Here is an 18655-nt window from a genome sequence, read left to right as displayed (position 1 = left end):
CCTCACATATCAGAGATCTTTTCATTCAATCTTTTTTATTGCTGGATAAACTCTAAGCTTGAAAGTCAACCAAGAACATAACCAAAGAAAAAGACTGCAAAGGCAGATCATCAATAGGCAAATACACTACCTAAAATAAACAGACTTGATGAAATGTGCAGTTTTTAGAATTTATTGATCATATCTAACTACATGTAAGTGAAACATCTTTACCCTTGATGGAGCTATCTCAAATTCAACCAAGTAAGGTTCAAGTTGCCTCTTCTGCATTTACAGTATCAATTCTCAAACTCTCATACACTCTTCATTTCATATACCTCTTCAGTAGCATTCGCTCATTAAGTGTTTTTTTTTTATTTACTTCCTAAACAAATGTAATGAGCCAAAATTTCTACATATGGTAGAATATCAGACGTAGTCCTTTTTTTTAGTGTCTTTTACTGCCTTTAAATTATGTCTACCATTTTTTCAGGCTTCTCTTGAATCCTCCAAAACTAACCATGATAAATGGAGGGTTTTAATTTTCCCATTGCAGTAAATCAGCTTTAATTGTACTGTGACCATATGAACCATGCTACTGAACCATATTTTAAACCTGTTGACACTGACCAATTTCATACGTTTCTAAGACATAAACTTCCATGTAACATCTTATTTTACTTGTAAAACTAACACAGGCTCAAGGAGGAAGGGAAACCCATTACTCAAAACTGTACTTTCAACGTATCTACTGTCATGAGGGTATTTTGACAGCCAAAGGGAGATCGTGCAACACCTTCACCCCAAGTGGTGTGGATCTGGCTACCCGCTCCCGCCACCCACCCCACAGGCAGATGCAAACGCAGCAGCTGTTTGTGCCAACTGCGTTCTTACTTCACACAAAAAGCCCAAACCCAAACCATTCACCTGAAGTTATGTACACACAGTTTTGGTTAACTTCAATTTTCATTTCCATTCTCATTTTGCTAAAAACATCCTGCTGATTAAAATTAAAATTCATTCCTCCTTGCTTTTATCAGTTACTGTTAATGACATAAAATGAAAGGCCAGTAGCAATCTACTGACTTTCCTTTTCTTCACTGCTCCAGCATCACTTCTTCCTCTGTGTTCTCCTTCTCATAGCTTAGTGCCACACAGAACGGGACAAGTTTGGATAATCATTACTTGAAACTTGTACTGAAGCATTTGTTCTCGGTGCACCCCCTCCAGATTTCTAACATCCTTCACCATGACCAAAGCTGCCCACTGTAACTCAGACATTCTCTTGCCAGGACCCCATCAAACACTGCATTCCCCTCTCTCTGTGATGGTGTTATACAGACACCGGTGACCAGCAGCAGAGCTGGAAAAAGAACCCAACTCTCCCAGTCCTACAAACCCATCCAATCCACTTTTACACTAAAGCCTGGTTCTCACATCATAAATTATTTTATATAGGTGGCTTTGAGGGCTTTTACATCAAGCAGATATCAATGTACTCCATACAGAGCTTCCTCACAAAAGCTCTGTGCTTTTTTAAAGCCCTGCTCTTTAGGCTGGTGTGAGTTTACAATTAAAGAGCGGTGCAGAGCTTACAGCCGTCTTCTCTCAGCAAGGGATGTGAAAGGCAATGCTGAGCTCTCCAGATGGCTCATCCCTGTTCTTCAGGACATACAGGTATTCTCAAAGGCATCTTTCCTCCTGTGCTTTAGCAAAGTCAAAAAAGTCTAATTAGGGACGTAAGCTGAAATGAATGGGGGTGCCCAGAACTGGAATTTAGATCCAAACTAATTCAGCCAATCTAATTAATTATGTCAATCTTCTGCCAGTCTGATCCTGTCATGTCATCTAATGCTTTTGAACCTGTGCTTGTTCAGCAAAGTTAAACCACAGTAAAGAATAACTGACATTGAGACGCACATAGAAATCTTGTGGGTCAAGCAGAAAGGTGCCAGTTTTTCATTTATTTCACAGGGCAGAGTCACAATTAGGAAGAGTTACGGAGTTAGGTACTGACCCAATATGGAAATCCGGCTTTGGAAGCTGAAAGTGCCTCCGCTTCCAATAACATTTCTCCCACATCCACACCAAACAACTTGTCAAAGCACAGCTCAAATGAACGCTAAGCTTTCAGTGTCATTCAGCCTGCCACAACTTCCACTTTCATTTGAAAATTTCTTCTCCTTTCTAGCGTGCACTTCTCTACTATTTCATTTTCAAAGTTACAACTGCTGAAGTATATAAAGCACAGCAGAACAGATGAAAGACATTTGAATGGTAATTTACAGCCAGGTCATTAGAGTGGCTAAAAGCCACCTCCAGCTGCCACCAGTGGAGAGCGAGACTGTGGGGCCGGTGCACCACCGGCCACTGCCAGCGCTCCAGTGGAGGCACCGGGCACGGTGACCTGACCCCAGCCCAGCACCTGCATCTCCCAAGAAGAAAACAAAGAAAAGGAGATTTGCACCAGAGACCTTTTTCCCATTAACAGTATCCGAATGGAAGAATTTCAGCAGCCAGCGGCAAGGCTGACCCCAACACGGCGAGAGCAGCGGAGGAGGAAGGTGCAGGCAGGCTGCCTGCCCATCGCTCCTGCCCGCACCAGCTGCTCCCCTGCAGCAGCTCGCTCCCCGCAGCATGCCAGGAGGTGGTAATTATGGAGAGGAGAGCACAGAGGGAACAGAGTAACCATTCATTATAGGGTTGATGACATCTGCGGAGGGAAGAAGTCTCAGAGAGCGCCTTGACTAAATCTTAATTATCGAAGAAAGACTAATCAAACAGGAGACGACTTTTTCCCCTTGCTCTTTTTTTCTTGTTAAATACACAGTCAAGAATGTTTCCTCTTATGAAGCTGCAGAGGCTAAAATCTAGGTCAGGCTCCCTGCGCTCACGTGGAAGCTGGAATTTTTCCTCTTGCCGCGCTGTCAGTCAGTGGAGCGTGAGCATTGTTAGATTCGTTTGGAGTATTCTCCAAGCTGTCATTACAAATGACTGGAGCTGCTTAGGTGGAGTTTAGCACTCCATTATCCAGAACAAAGTTTGCTGTCATTTTTGTTGGGCTGGATCTCAATACGTAATATAATCAGGGCGGTAAGAAGAGAAAAATAATGGCATTAGAGAGAGGCGCTTTTTATATAATAAATGTATATACATCTTTTCTCTGCTACCCAATAATCAGCTGATCCTTAGTAAGTGCCTGACTGAAAGCCCATTCAAATTAAATCCTATCTATTGTGGGTGTATTTTAGGCACTTTCAATAAAGACAATTATTTCAAATATTTTCTAAAATTTGGAGCATTGAGAGGATATGGAAAACATTGTCCCATTTTTAGCCCAGCTTCCTAAGGAAAAGAGGTTTGCCCATCTATCTGTCAGTCCCTCCCCCGTTAGCACAACTTCTGACCCAGCTGACTAAATTCAATCCTATTTCGTAGAACATGAAAGCGTTCAGGTACATGAGAGCCCTACTCGGGTGCAGGAGAGAGTCCCGATGCGTCCCCCGTGGGCAGGGAAACACAGCAGCAGTAAGTCACAGTGGGGCCCCACTGGGCCTATCCCAGTTATCTATCCAGGCTAACGCAACCTGAGGAGATAGTGAATTGAAAATGAAGATTTCAAAATTATTAAGCAAATTATAGATTAAGTTGGCTAACAATAAATTACTCTACTTTTATGTTAGCAGTCACCCGAAGTGTGTACTGCATCTCCTTCCCCAACGTTTCCCGGTAATTTCCCATTATTCTTATTTTAAATAAATCTAGTTGTCTAGGGAGTCTAGATGCCTTTTAACATGAACCATAATAATTTATGAGCAATTATAGAAGAGCATGCACATAGTCTCCGAGTAATTTGTCTTTCTGCTTGCTGTCATATAAATAATTTTTTGCATTGCGAATCTGCCTGTAATAATTTTTGTAGGGATCTGTCACCTACAGCAATTTACATCATAGCATTGTTAAACACGTTTGCCTACCTTGTTACCTGAAAATCTCATTTTAAATTGAAATCATCTACAAATAAATAATTAAAAAATAATATACTAGCTAATGTATTAAATTTATTGCTCCACAAAGCAAGCAATGCTTGTGACTGTAAATACATAGTCAGAAAAAAAACCCCATTCCTCTGATACAAGAGTTATATTTTTATTTATATATTAGCCATAGAACAGCAGAGTCCAGGAACCGATATCCATCATGCTCAGGGTTTGCAGACATGTAGCAACGATAGATGCACTCCATTAAGGAAGTCCAAAAAGGGATGCAAATTTTTTAGACTTAAAGGGGAGAAATCAGTTACAGCCCATGAATTTTAGGCAACTTGGTATTTTCAGCTCTTGATTCTGGAGAAAAGGGAACACACCTTACCTTTGAGCAAACACAGCAATGCCTTTAATAGCTTCGGCTGGACATGATCTTCCCAAAAGTTCAGGGTGTCAGATGAGGCTCACCATACCTCATTGGTTTCACATCTCTGGTTTTCTGGCTGTGCTATGCTAATTCTGCTATGGTGCTTGCAGACCCCTGCCAGCAACTCATCACAGCCCGGCGCTGCCATGAGACCTGTCTGTCAGCTGAGCCCAGCACGTGGTCCCCTGCCACCCCGGCTCCTGCCTCCTCCCAGAGCCCTTCCCTGCTCCTCACACCACAAGCGAAGTCAGGGAGCTGGGCTGCCTAAAAACTGACAGCAACCCCCACCCCCTACCCCTCTCTGTGATTCTTCAAATACTCCAATATTCAGAGATATATTTGCTGGTCAGAGAACATATTTCAAAGAAAACAGTCTATTGACCACTTTGCGCTCTCTTCAAAATCATGGATGTCACCTCCAAAGCAAGGTAAGAGCTTTGCTTCCACAGCTCCCTCAGCTTAGCTGACCCACCAAACTGGATGGTCGAAGGACTCTCTCATAACAATTAATAAAAATACACTCTACCGAAAGACACCTGAGCCGATATCTCCGACACGGAGACCAAGTTACCCAGTTTTACAGAGGAGAAGGAGAAGGCTACGCTGGCAGTACTTCAGAAGGGAGTGGAGGGTGACCTTCTCCCGCAGCAGGGAGCGGGTCTCAAATAGCAAGCAGGGAGGAAAGGAGAAGGAAGTTCAGGTAAAGTGTCTGTGATGTTTCTTTTCTGTGAGTTCCACCCTTCTTTGAGTTAAGTGAACATTCGTTTTTGACTCCGACTATGCTCATGTTTTAAGCTGCATTTTAGGGAAAAAAAACAAAACAAAAAACCAAAAAACAAACAGTTGTCCTGTGAGGGATATAGCAAATCAAAAAAATGCATCTGTTAGAGATGAAGACCACTTAGAAAACCACCTTCGATCTTCAGAAAAAAACAAGTTTATCATGATTCAAGCTGAGTGAATTTTGCAATGTTTCTCCTACTACCCTGTTAACAACTTTAACTAAATAATTCATTTCTATCACAGTAACATCTAGATTCAGCAACCATCAACCAAGACTATTTTGCTGTAGAAACACAACATCTAAGAAGAGGATCACTCACAGACTTTGTAGTTTCTCTACTCTGATCTCCATTTTCTGAATGTTTTCTAGCAAGATTTAGACCATTCAAACTTACTGGCAAAAAGTTTGGGACTTTGAAGACATGTGGGAGTGCAAATAGTCCAAAATCCCTAAATCAAATAATGATGAGTGCAAAAAACTCATTAGATTTAGCAACACTGCAAATCTGGCTCATAAATAAGGAAAAATGCATCTACTTATCCTTATACATTGGCTATTTTTTTTCCAAATTTTGATCAAAGCTTCAAATTTCTATAAGATGGGCTAAAAGATTTTTAAGGCTTGTATAGGCTTTATTTTTTTTGACCAGCTTTTCTTATGAGCCACAGCTAAACAACCCAAATCAAATGTCAAATATTCCAGCCGAACACTCATAATTTCCTTTGAGGTCAAACAAACTGTAAATATATACTGCCAGAGGTCCAAATAACAACAGAGTGCTCTGTCCTGACTTACATATGCATATGGAGCCAGAAGCATTTTAGTCTTACATTGAAAATGCAAAAGAAAGAACATACTAGTAGACCGCCAATCTCTAAAATTCTCTAGGGAGTGAAAAAAACCAGCTTGGACCCTGAACAAATTCTCAGTTTCCAGGAGGAATGGCATATTAATGAGGTTGAGACTTAGAAATTATACTTGAAGAACAAAAATGCTAAAGTAGTGTCGGTAGAAGTTACTGGACAGGTGCATTTCATCCTGTAGCACTTGTCAGAGCCAGCTTTTCAGGTGGCACCTTATCACAGCGATTTTCGGGAATGCTTGCTGATGGAGAAAAGAGCAAATCACAGCTGGCAGGTTAGATTTTGCTGGAGACAGAGAGCTCTGAAACACATTCTGTGATGGAAAGGAAATCTCTGGTCTCATCATATTCTTTGCTACCTCTTCCAAGTCAGATGTTCCTGCAGACAGATGGACCTGAACTGAAGTGCCCTTCCAAAGCTGTGCTCTTTGCTTCAAGCAGAATGCTGTGCTGAGCACAGAGAAAGAGGAGAGCACTAAAGCAACTGTTTAAAATGCAGCATATTTACCCTAAAAATGAGTGCTTGGTGACCTTGATCTCCTAATCACTTCAATATCTGGCAGGTTTTTAAAGAGCCTGCGCTGAAGTAAACAGTACAGAAATTGGAACTTATAAAGCAGTTTCAATTTAAATATTCAGTGTAATGCCTTGATTCTCCGTGGCTGTCACCACATTAGAAAACAATGTAGAAGGCACCTTGAAAATCAACAGCGGTAGAGCCAGGACATGAACAATAAAGAATCATGGTTTTATGCTTTCGTGTATTTCGTGAAGTCCCAGACATGGGTTCAAGGAATGTACCCCCCCAGCCTGTCCTGCCTTCTCAGCCCCTCCTGCGCTCCTGGCCCCTGCCCTTCCTGCTGCGGTTCCCCTCCCACACTGGGGCAGGCAGGTTCGGAAAAGTTGGGGGAAAGTTCATTTACAAAAGCTCCTGCCTCTGCCCGGCCTCCATCTTTGCTCCCACAGAAGTCAAGTGGGTGATCTGCAGTGAACAAGTTATCCAAACAATTAAACTTTTCTTGTTTATGGATCTATAAATGAATCACCATTTCTTCAAAGTCAGCCATGAAATAACATCATTAAATTAGCACATCTCCCTTTTTTCTTTATCGCAGTAGCAAGGGAACATTATTTTAAACAGAAACTACGTTGCTCCAGATTGGAGTGGCCAGATCAGTTACGTGACATTACAATCTGCTTCTTGGACTGAACAAGTAACAAAACTTTCCTGTTAAATACTAAAATTTAAATTCCATAAACAAACAACTCGGGCATCTAACAACTCAGCGCAAACACAGGTATGAACTCAATGAAGACTGTAAATTAGCTGTTCACCCAGCTCTGAAACCCATCTGAACCCCGACATTTTTTTTCATATAATGCCTACGAAATCTAGTACATAAAAATACTTCCACTTTCTAAGCTTCAGAAAGGGGAAAAAAATATTTTTTTCTAACATGTTCCACAATGAATATTGCCATTTTTATTAGCTCTTTGGATTCCTGAGGAAGTTAATGAACGATGGAAAAGCACAAAGAGAGATTTCCCAGCATCTCTGATACTTATCTAGTGCACAGAAATACCTGTAGACAAATTAGATAGAAAAAGAAAACAAGAACCGGTATCCAAGAAAAGGAAGAGTAATAACTGATTTAAGTAATGAGTAAAACAGACTGAAAATATTCCATTGCATGTATAAATAAAAATTTATCCTAAGAAGCTTTCAGGTAAGGAGCAACACTCTGGAAATATGCTTTATACGTGAAGATATATGCAATTAATATTTTAAGTGGTATTGACTATACACAAGCTCTTTAAGGACACTCTCTGAGATGGGTTTTAATATTCTCCAGCCAACCACATTAACCCATGGAGACTTTCACACACTTCTGTTTTCAAGTCTTTAGCACCATGCAAACTTTGGGAACAAAGCTGAATTCATTTCAATAATTGATGAGTCTCTTTTCATTAGTCCTTTTGAATAAAGTTACTGAAGGTAAAGTAAATGGAAACTAGATCCCAGATCAGGTAGTTGCAGTCTCAAGTAATCACACAATTAGGAAACTCTATATCCACTGCTTGTTATTCCCAGCAGCAAATTGCAGGAAAGAGCTGTGAATAATACGAATTTAAAATTAAAGAGAATGAAACTCTATTAAATTTCTGGTCCCTGTGGGGCAGAGTGACTGGTTTAGATGCACAAGATTATTTTCTTTTTCATCTGTTTTTCCAAGTATGTGGACAGTTTGAGTTGGATTATCTGCTTTGAGGGCACAGTCCTCTTGAGTTTGGATTAGGTTTGGAAGACAGACTCCCTGTTGAATACACTGGGCTAAATTCATTTCTTCTGCTGTCTGCGGACGGGAATCCTTGAGTAACACAGGTCTGCTGTAAGGGCTTTTACTACCTAACTCATGGCAGAGGAAGACTGCTCGACAGAAGACGAGAGCAAGGAGACTATCAGAAGAGCCTAGGGATAGTATCACACCCCACCACAAGAGCAAAGCAGGATGCGGTTATTCCTGTGGATGAGCTACATGGTATTTGTGCAAGGTTTAAGCAATTATTCACTTGGACACCTCAGCAGGGACATTTCTGGTAGCCCAAATTCCCCATTTACCATGGGTAACTCATACCTGACCAATGTGCCTGCCTTGCCTGCACAGCCAACCATGCCATCACGCCAGGCCTTTGAGCAGGAGCCCAATTCCGGGCCTCCAGAGGTCTCTTCCAACCTAACTGACCCCAATGATTTGGTCCTACCACCGACACAGCCCTTGCTGGTCATAATTTGCAGACACATAAAAGAAGCCTTTTGCAGAAATGCACATATCTGTGTGTACATGCTCTCTACCCTACTCATTAATCATTTTTCTAACTTACAAAGATGCAGTCAGTCCATCAGAAGATTACCAAATGCTTTACAAAACTAGTTCCCCATCATAAACACACTAGGTAGAAGGAATGTTTTGGGCCTTGGACATTTACAAATTACTTCACGAACCTATTGCAATGTTAAAAAAAGAAAAGAAAAAGAAAAAAAAAGAGAATGCACAACTTTAAATCAGGACATGCTCATGAATAGAAAGGAACAAGTCAAGTTCATCTGAATTTACTTGCAACAAATAACCAGCTTCGGTCATTTGCTTTGTCTCTATACATTTACCTTTGTATATCTAGACATACTTTCCATTTTACAATTGCTATGCCATTCCTCCTGTTATCTGGCATAGATAATTTCAGCTGCAGTGAGCCAATTACCATTTCCACTTGCATGACAGGTGGACCTCTGTTTGAAAAGGTTGTGACCCACACTCTAACCTAGGTTGTAATTCCTCCTCTCATTTTAATTCATTAGCTGCACGTACGCAGCAGAATTTAAATAGGAAACTCTCCTGACTGCAGAACACACTGAATTTCATTTCAGTAAACGGAACACTCACAAATCAAAACAATATTTGCTTTTATAGGACAACCATGAATAGAAGTGTTAGAGGGTTATTTGATTAAAATGTGTCTGTAACTGATGAATTATGAAGTGTTTTCAAAATGAGATATTTTTAAACAGTAAATGTTGTTCTTAAGACTTTTGTTTCTATTTAAAATAAACAATCATAGAGTTATTCTTATTGCAAGCTATTATAATTACATGTAAGAAAGAAAAGCGAAGGATGATTGGAAAACGAACCATTACAAGAGCTACCTGTGTTACAGATGTGTCTCTCTAGGTAAAGCAACAAGTGGTAATGCAGTGCTGTGCTCCGTAACACAGCGTTGCACATTCGTTTAGGTACACCTTTACCATTTACATATACGTTTTCTAAAACCTGCTTATTGCAACATCCTGCAGCACTGCATCCACCGGCAGGTCCACACACCCCAGTGATGTATCTCCAGTGAAAACAAGGGCCACGTTTATGGGACCATATGGACTTCCATTTTTCAAACACAGACTGTGAAAAGGGGACTGTGATGGCGGCCTCCTCCGTCTGCCAGATCCCCCAAAATCCCAACCTGCTTCCAGATCAGTTGTCAGCGGCAGCCCTGAGCAGGCCCCGTCCCCAGGACCACGGCTCCTCTCGGTCCTCTCTTGGGCTCCCGTTCCTGGGGGCTCGCTCCTCCCCAGCCCCAGCCCTGGTGATAGCCCCTCGTTAGGGAGAGGGGCCATTTTGTCATTACTGGGACTGCAGCTCCCCACATGGGCACGTTCCCAGAGACTTCATCTGCTTTCCAGTCATCTTCCCAAGTCTTGACTCAGGAGACTCAGACCAGGGCCAATGGCTGACTGAAACCCCACAGAAACCAGCACTGCTTCGAGCTGACGCAGAGCAGCAACTATTGATCTTTAAATAAGAACCATCATAAAGCAGACAGACCCCAAACCAGCCCAGTTTACAGCCTTTTCCTCACACTTTCCTGTAACTTCACGAGCCAGAAACAAAACTGGCAGCAGGAACGTTTCATTTATTAGTAAGCAAAAGCGACTAACTGCAAATACTTCATTACTAATACATCATTTGCTCAGAACGGCACAAAACAAACAGGTCTGTGTTTTATTCATGGGCCTCCTGTCATCCTCAACAGCCCAAACTCACTCTGCAAAACATGCAGCTGCCGTGTGTTTCACCAAGCAGCACCCAAGAGGGGGACGGGAAGATGGAGAGAAGTTTGAGCTTCGGGCTGAGGCTGGCCAAAGATGCGTGTTGGGATGCGGGAGGGGAGCCGGGGGGGCCTTTGGCACCTGGGGCCTTTCTTTGGACATCACCACATCCTTCAGCTGAGACACCATCCTGCAGCCCCACCATCCATCAGCACATCGTTATTAAATCATCAGAATTCAATGTTAAAAGATGACTCTGAAAAATCAACATAAAAGCCTCCACCTGAGCTACTAACAAACCACAAAAACTACACAACTGCAGTAACTTTTTAAATTAATGTCTCTCCACTTGTACTGACTGGTTACTCAACATTCGATAAGCAATGTGGAGACTGCTCATCTTCTATCATGCTTCTTGCTCACTCCCAGTTTCTTGACCTAACCCCCAGCCAACATTTACTTTCCCAGCCTTGGGAACTGACTGCCATAGCAGTTTGAGGACAAGCGTTTAAGTAGTATTTTAAAATGATTAATACAACAAAACATTGACATGGCTACACCTGGATTGGCTTCTGTAGGTATCACCCCAAAGAAAATCAATAGGTTTTCCACTTAGGAAACCATGTTTTAAAATATGGAAAATCAGTATTTAAATTCTAAAACCAGAAAAAAACCCTCACAGTGATTGGGGAAGACAGGACAAAAATACAAAGCTGGATACCTTCTTCATCCATCCATCTTCTTCACAAAGAGGGTGCTCAATTCTAAGCCTGGCTGCAGTTAACTCAATGAGTTTGAGGGGCTCCAAATGCTCCGTGCCCTGGGGACTCGCATCCCCACTCGGGGCAGGCAGGCTGTCCCCGCTCCTCTCGGCAGGCTCGGGGACGGCTCCTGGCTCCCAGCTCAGGGGAGGCTCTCCTGCCCCCCAGTCCCTCCTCCTTCCCTCATCGCCCTTGCTAAATGCAAGTTGAATACAGCAATCAGTGTTCAGTGGGGAAGCTGGGGATGGGGGGGAGGGAGGATTAATTTCAACGAACAGTGTTGTGAGTGAATGCATTCCCAATTAAAAATGTTCTGTTTAATTCAACCTAGACAATTTATTATTATTTTAGCTTTACTATATTTTCAGTACACAATGACAGATTTTTCAGTTCAGATGACAGAACTGTCATCTGTCCAGCTCTACATCTGAAGAAAGAGGGAAACGACTGTTCCCAGCCGGAGGGGAAAAAGCACACAGGAGGCATGTGACCTCAGGGTAGGGATTTTGGGCTACAGACAGGGAAGTGAAGTGAGAGATCTCTGACAATATAACACGTGGTCCCAGGGCAGCAAAAAAGCACTTTGAATTGGCTCTCACCAAGGTTAAAGCAGAATTTGATGGCAACAAATCAGTCTTGTTTTCGTAAGATACAAGATCCAGCCTTAGAGGTGTTGATGGCGTTCAACTCCCACGGAGGTCAGTTCAGTACACCCTACACAACCTCTGCACCCTACAGCAATGGGTGCCAATACTCCTGGAAGCACATCCCTACAGCAAACCCTCTTTGTGAAAGAGGAAGGAGAATAAAACAGAGAGAGATTGTGTCAGAACCAGAGGTATGAATCAGAACTAGAGACATGCAGAAGTCATACAAACTATGTTGAGAAAATTGCTGATAAAGAGAAGTTCTTCAAAAATGAAGACACTTACTGTTGTGTTTCTGTTACAAAATAGGAGTATCACAAATGCAATCATATTTTTTCATGTGTCACTTGTGAAATAAATGATATTTCACTGTGAGGTTGACAGTGTAAGAAATGCAATTAGAATGATTTGCATATTAAAGACATTATTATGTCTTCATTTTTCCATCATGATGACTTTGAATAGAATCTTTGCAAACAGTAATATAAATATCCTCATGCCAGATTTCACATAATCTGAAATCATGCTGTGTCAAGTTGTCAATTTTAAGAATTCTCCTAAGCCATTACAAATCTCATTTTAATCTCTAAAGACTCATCTGATTTTACATAATTGAAAATAACCACTGCTTGTAACGTGTTAATTTTGATGTGCAGTGAATAACACAGTGCCAGAACCCTCCCAGCCAACCACTAGTTTGAAAAGCTGTGCAAAGTTTTCAATCTCCAGACTGCCCAGGGCTGCATAAACTTTTACAATGCAATTTTTTGGTATTGTTTAATACTAAATATTCCAAAGTATGTCATCAAAATGATGAGAATTGGGATTTTTTTCCTCTTCTCTGGGACTGATCAGTGTGTCTTCAGTGAGAAAGATAAGCAAATACAACCTCATTAATGAGCTACAAACCTGAGACAACAAAAAGCATCACTAATAGCCCAGTTGCTATTGGACTGCTTCTCTGTGTAGTAGCCTCCTATTAGAAGAGACTAATCAACTCAGTGGGCATAAAGGACCCTCCACTTCTTTGTTTCTATTTGCATATATTCAAAAATAGTCTTGGCACTCTAGAGAGCACAGATAACACACTTGAAGGACGGGAGGAATGACAGCAGTGTTGCACTAGACCCAAACCAACTGACATGCAAACACAGGTATGGACATAGGGGACTGGGGTTACAGCCCTGAGTCTCAAGAATATTCACAAACTTTCACTGCACATACATGTACAAAAATCAAAAGAATATGGTGCTGGAAAGACAGACTTTCAACCTGTTCTTGTAAACTTTACATTAATTAGGAAAAGATTTATCAAACGCCCATACATCTCTAAACTTTGTGCTGGGAAGACCATTTACTTCTAAATGACAAGTGTAGGCTGCATGCAAAAGATTCTGAGTTTTTGGTTCTCTAAATTACTGTTAACCCAACATTATTCCTGCCTACCTTGGGTTTTTAAATGGAATTACATGTAGCCTACAGCTTCAAATCTAAATGAAAAATGTAGCTCCAATTGAACCTTAGGAAAAAAAAAGGCAAAAGTTAATGAGATTTAAATTAGTAACAGCCAAAGCTTTCTCTTAAAGAAAACATTATTGATTTTAAAGAGCTACCTAATGAAAAAGAATGGCACTCATTTAAGACCTTGCATGAGCTACATTAGAGCTTCATTTATAATAATAAATAAGCATGTGCTTTACAGTGCAATGAATCAGCAAAATTTATTTACATATTTTTATGAGTTAACTACACGTTCCTTAAGCCTTTAATCACAGTTTTGGATGAACTGTTTATGGTAGTAAAGAAATTACAGTTTCTAAGGCCCAGGCCATCAAAGATAATTAAGTATCCATTCCCTATAAGAGTTAAACACCTACACAACTCTGGGGTTTATAATCTATTCATCATTTGTAAAATGGAAATGGATACTGTTTCCCTTTACTCTTTATTAAACAATGTTTCTATTTCAAGCTCAAGTAACTAATTATTGGAAAAATTCTCCTCCTATGAATGCTCTGCAGTTTTTATACAGTAAGTATAAAAAATGAGTATTGCCAGGAGAGGGTATATATATGCACTCTTTGTAAATTCCTTACATAGGTAGGAAATTTGTCAAGCTGCTGGTTTTCATATATTTTCATTCAAACACAATTTTATACAATCGCAAGATACTTCATCATATCAGTACAGTTCAGGAATATAATATTGTCATCCTATGACATTTAAATATGGAACACCGGTGACCGTGCATAGGTAATTATCTGGTTGCATTTCATCAACTTACCACATCCAGTTACTTCTCTGAGAACTGCTGAGAAAATGGATGAAGTCCAAGGTCCTCCAAGTGAGTTTCAAATGACTTTTAAAACTAAACTACTTATACAAAAAGTAAGCATGCCTGGACCCAGTCCAAACAGAATTTCACCTCATAATTAATTAAAGCTCCAGACAAAACCCATCAGAACAAAAGGAACATTCAGTTCATTTGCTGAGATACCTGAAAGTGCTAAAACTTCAAACACCGTAACTGGTAAAATTCCCTCCACCTCAGTTGCTGAAACGAAGCTTGCTCAGGGGATCCCCAAGCCCCCAGCCTGGTTTTCCAGCTCCCACCCTGGCAGATATCTGCTCAGATTCACTGCTCAAGCCATAGAGCTGCTTGGAAGCATCTCAAAGGGCGTCATGGTGCTACATACGGGCACACTGGCCTTCACGTAGTATTGATGACAAGAGGTAGTGTTTAACTCCTCACAAACTCTAAGGACAAAATTTCTCCCACATACAGCAAAAACCAGGAAGAAAGGTAACTACAGTCCTCTCAATAAAGCAAGCAACATATTCTTATGTCCCAAGCTAAGCTCGTGTATGCCAGGATAACAAAGAACGTGTAAAGTCCCCCACACAGTACCAACCAGTACCACAATCCCAGTACAGCACTGTTTTTGCAATGCAGTTCGCCAAGACACCATTTCACAGGGAAGATAATACTTGTCAAAGCGTGTCTGAAACGTTGGACTTCATTTTTGCTTTGTTAAAGCAAAAGATAGATTGGCAAAGAGATGCATTTATTTTTAATAAAAAACATTCATACACATTAATTTCACATGCCGCCAAGACTGTGCCTTGAAGAGATTCTTTAAAATAACTGAATAAAAGAAGCAGAACTAAGAATTACACCTGCTTATTTGTGAGCTGATTTACAGATCCCTGGCAGACCTTCTCCCCTACCTTCAACATCCTGCTGCTGTCCTTCACATGATTTTGGTCAGCTTACCCACATTATCGTTACAGTTCAGAGCAGTAGCGCAGCTTTAAACCAAATCCTACTGTCGTCTGCCCTTACCTCTCTCAGTTCAAACCACAAAGGGGGTTTTGGTGTATAGAAACTACATTTCATCAGGAAGATATTACCCCGAAGGCTCCGCTACAGGTATACACACACATGCACTCCTGCCCTGCATGGAAGCAAACAGGTCCAAGTCAATGGCTGGTAATCAGATTGCTCCAAAGCAGACAGGAGGTTGGGAGACGTACAGTCCCAGGGATCAGCAGAACCCCAGGATTCAATCTGGTTTGAAGCAAACCCCCACAAACCACATCCCATTTAGATACGGACGCTTCTGCCCCAAATCTTTTGTTCTAACAATCCGCTCTTGCTGCACCAAATTATGTGCTAACATAGATCTAGCCCAGGGTGCCCTAAGATGGGACTTTCTATTAATTTTGAAAGTGATACGCCTCAGATTTCATGCATTAAAAGAAGAGCTCCCAGAGGCAAGCCAACTCTCAAACACGTACTCTTTGGGAAGAACTTTTGGTGGAGAGAAGGAAATTGTAATTGAAGTACACTAGCTTGGTTTTGTACTTTGTTCTTCCCTTTCTTTAATTATAAAGTAAATTAATAATCATGACCATTGAGTTTGTTTTTAGCTGTGGTATTCCCTAAGGCATGACAAAAAAAATTGAAACTGCAGGAATTGCATCCCTGAATGGATCTTAAGGGAAATAATTAATAAAATCTACCCTACCATTGCTTGTTTCTCTAAACCATCTCTTTTAGTAAAGTTCAATAAAATTCCTTGGAGATCAACATAAGCCAGTGCTTTCTACCCCATGCAAATGTAACCAGAGTACATTGTACATCAGCAATACGCACCGCAGAAGAACTGTGATGGCTTAGGAGAGCAGTGCGGATGGGAACGGTCATTTCTGTAAACCCAGATCTAGTTTAGATCTAAGCCAAAGGGACTAAGATTTACCAGTGGACAGAAGGCATCAGCTGGCAGTTGAAACAGTCCTAAATCGAAAAATAACCTAAGCTAGATCTGAGGGAAGCAATGAACAGCTGTTACTCACCCTGCTGCCATAGTGATTTTCACATCAAAATAAGCTTAGATTTTAAAATGTTTCTCTTGCTTTTATTCGATTCCACTTTATATTGCACTGTTTCTTTTCAGTCTTTTCATAGCTTATGCGGGGGTCACTTTCTGATGTGTTATGGACCACAGCTCAAGAAACTCTGATTTAAAGCCTGCTTCCCAGCAAACCAGTTTGCACACAGCTCAGCCTCCTTTGACAGTGCAGCCTTGTACTTCTTAACATCCTCTAGATTTTAATTACTACTGTCCACATTCAATGAAGAAAGTTCAGCACGTCACCTCTGACTTCCAAACCTTTCACAAGTACCAGGCTTCCACAAGCTTTTTTTCTTTTTTTTTCCTTCTTTTTTTTTTCCCCTGCATCTCCTTCAGGTTGGGCTTTTTGCGTTGTTTCAACCCACAGAGTTTAACTACGTTCATATGCACTCTGTATGCCGGTAAAAACTTCAAAATTTGGGCATTTAAAGTTTGCCTTCCTCCCCAAGAGCCTTCAGATGAGGGTTTCCTCTGTTTTAAACATTCTAGTGGGAATTTCTACAAGCACCTTGCCCTTTCCTTTCTGCCTGTAGGAGGATTGCCACTTTTGTTGCAGGGAGACAACAACTAAAAATATCCTGGCCATACACACCCAAGCTTCCCTAGTGGAATGATGTACAAGCGAGACGGTATTTCTTTGGGGATGGAAAAGACATTGTTCACAAGGAGGTGGCAGAATCATTCAAGCATTTATATGTCTGTAGCTTTACCAAGTCTCTTTCGAGCTTTGACAAAAGTTTCATCATCAGGTGAGACCAAGCATTGTACTCTTTAAGCTTCAAGCTGCAAATGAAAGAAGACCTGCTACAAAAGTATCTGAAGATCATTTATTCCAGCTTTGCCAAGGCCAGGCTTTCTCTGGTCTTACATCCCCCCAAATGGTGAAGGCTATCTTAGGACAGCCTTCCTGAGGAGACGAAGTCTGCCCACCATTCAGAGGCAAGATGAATATGCTAACAAAATCCCTTGGCCATTAAAGATGCAGTTTCAGCTCTGATTTTCTTTTGTTAGAAAAAATGATCTAGTACAGACTTTGTCAAAAGAGCTTTGTTAACACTAACACTTGCAAAACAACTATGCTAATATGACATTTTCCATCCCGCTTGTTCTGTACTTAGCAATGAACTACAGCAATTCCCTCCCAACCTCTAATATTTGGCCATATGAGTATGTGGGAAGCCACTTTTTTTTTATTACTTTTACTGTGCTAATTTATTGTCATTTATTACTTACACAGAGCACACTTGCACTTTAAACCTGACTAAATGTGCCATCTGGCCAATAGCCTTGTTGACACAATGTTGGTTTATTAAAAATGGTTATTATACTAGTAAACCAGTATGCTAGAAAAAAAATATTGCCGGAAAGTTCATTCCTATGCATGCAATGTCCCCACGCTTACATACAAACTATGCCCTGGCAGTCATTTGAGCACACAGAGCAGCTGTACCTCTTATCCTAATCTCAGCCTAGAAACCTGAATGAAGCTGAAATGGGAAAGTCTTGAGGAACTCTGGCAATTAAAGAAATAATATATTTCTGTGACACTGGAACCACATTTAGAAAGGGGGCAAAATGGGCATCCTTTCCTAACTAGCATTTGTAAAACATGCAAGAGTTTTCAAAAAGCCTCAATTCTGCAATTCAAACAAGCAAGTAAACTGGTACTTGTACAGCCACCAAGGTTCAGCCACATAGCACTTGGTCATCTCCTCTGTGTGATTATTATGCACATTCACCACTTAGTGTGCTGAATAAAAATCACAGGCCATGCCCAGATGTTTATCAAACAGATAAAAATAGGCTTATCCCCAGGAATGTACAAAGTTGATAAGAAAAGTAGATAAAAGGAAGTAATAATTATCCCCGTTTCCTCAAGAAAACAGAAATATTGAAGCTCCAAGGCAAGAAAACATTTTCATACACAGTAGCTCTTTAAAAAAGACACTGTTCAGCTGGTTCCTGATGAAGGTAATGGTAGTGACGGGAACTGAAAAATCTGCAGCCCACACCTTTCACTGCATAAGCATCCCGCTCATGGCTTACTCGGTCTCCGGGATAAAAAATTAATAATAATCAAAATTAAACCTAGACTGAAATCATCAGCCTTCCACATTATTTTCACCTCACAGTTGTCATAGTCCAAGAGCAGAGACCACAATTTAGACTTACACCACAGACGTCTCTGCTATGC

At 40.9% G+C, this 18655-nt stretch overlaps 1 protein-coding gene across 2 annotated transcripts in view; it reads right to left on the bottom strand.

Annotated features, from left to right (window-relative positions):
• The window catches only part of IL1RAPL2 (interleukin 1 receptor accessory protein like 2), a 487221-nt gene that overhangs the window by 195035 nt on the left and 273531 nt on the right, over positions 1–18655 (bottom strand). The window lies entirely within an intron of this gene.

The sequence above is a fragment of the Accipiter gentilis genome, chromosome 24, assembly GCF_929443795.1.
Source record: "Accipiter gentilis chromosome 24, bAccGen1.1, whole genome shotgun sequence".
In the NCBI taxonomy this organism is placed as follows: domain Eukaryota; kingdom Metazoa; phylum Chordata; class Aves; order Accipitriformes; family Accipitridae; genus Astur; species Astur gentilis.
Note: the sequence above shows the minus strand (reverse complement) of the source record. Positions and strands in the feature narration are given on the sequence as shown.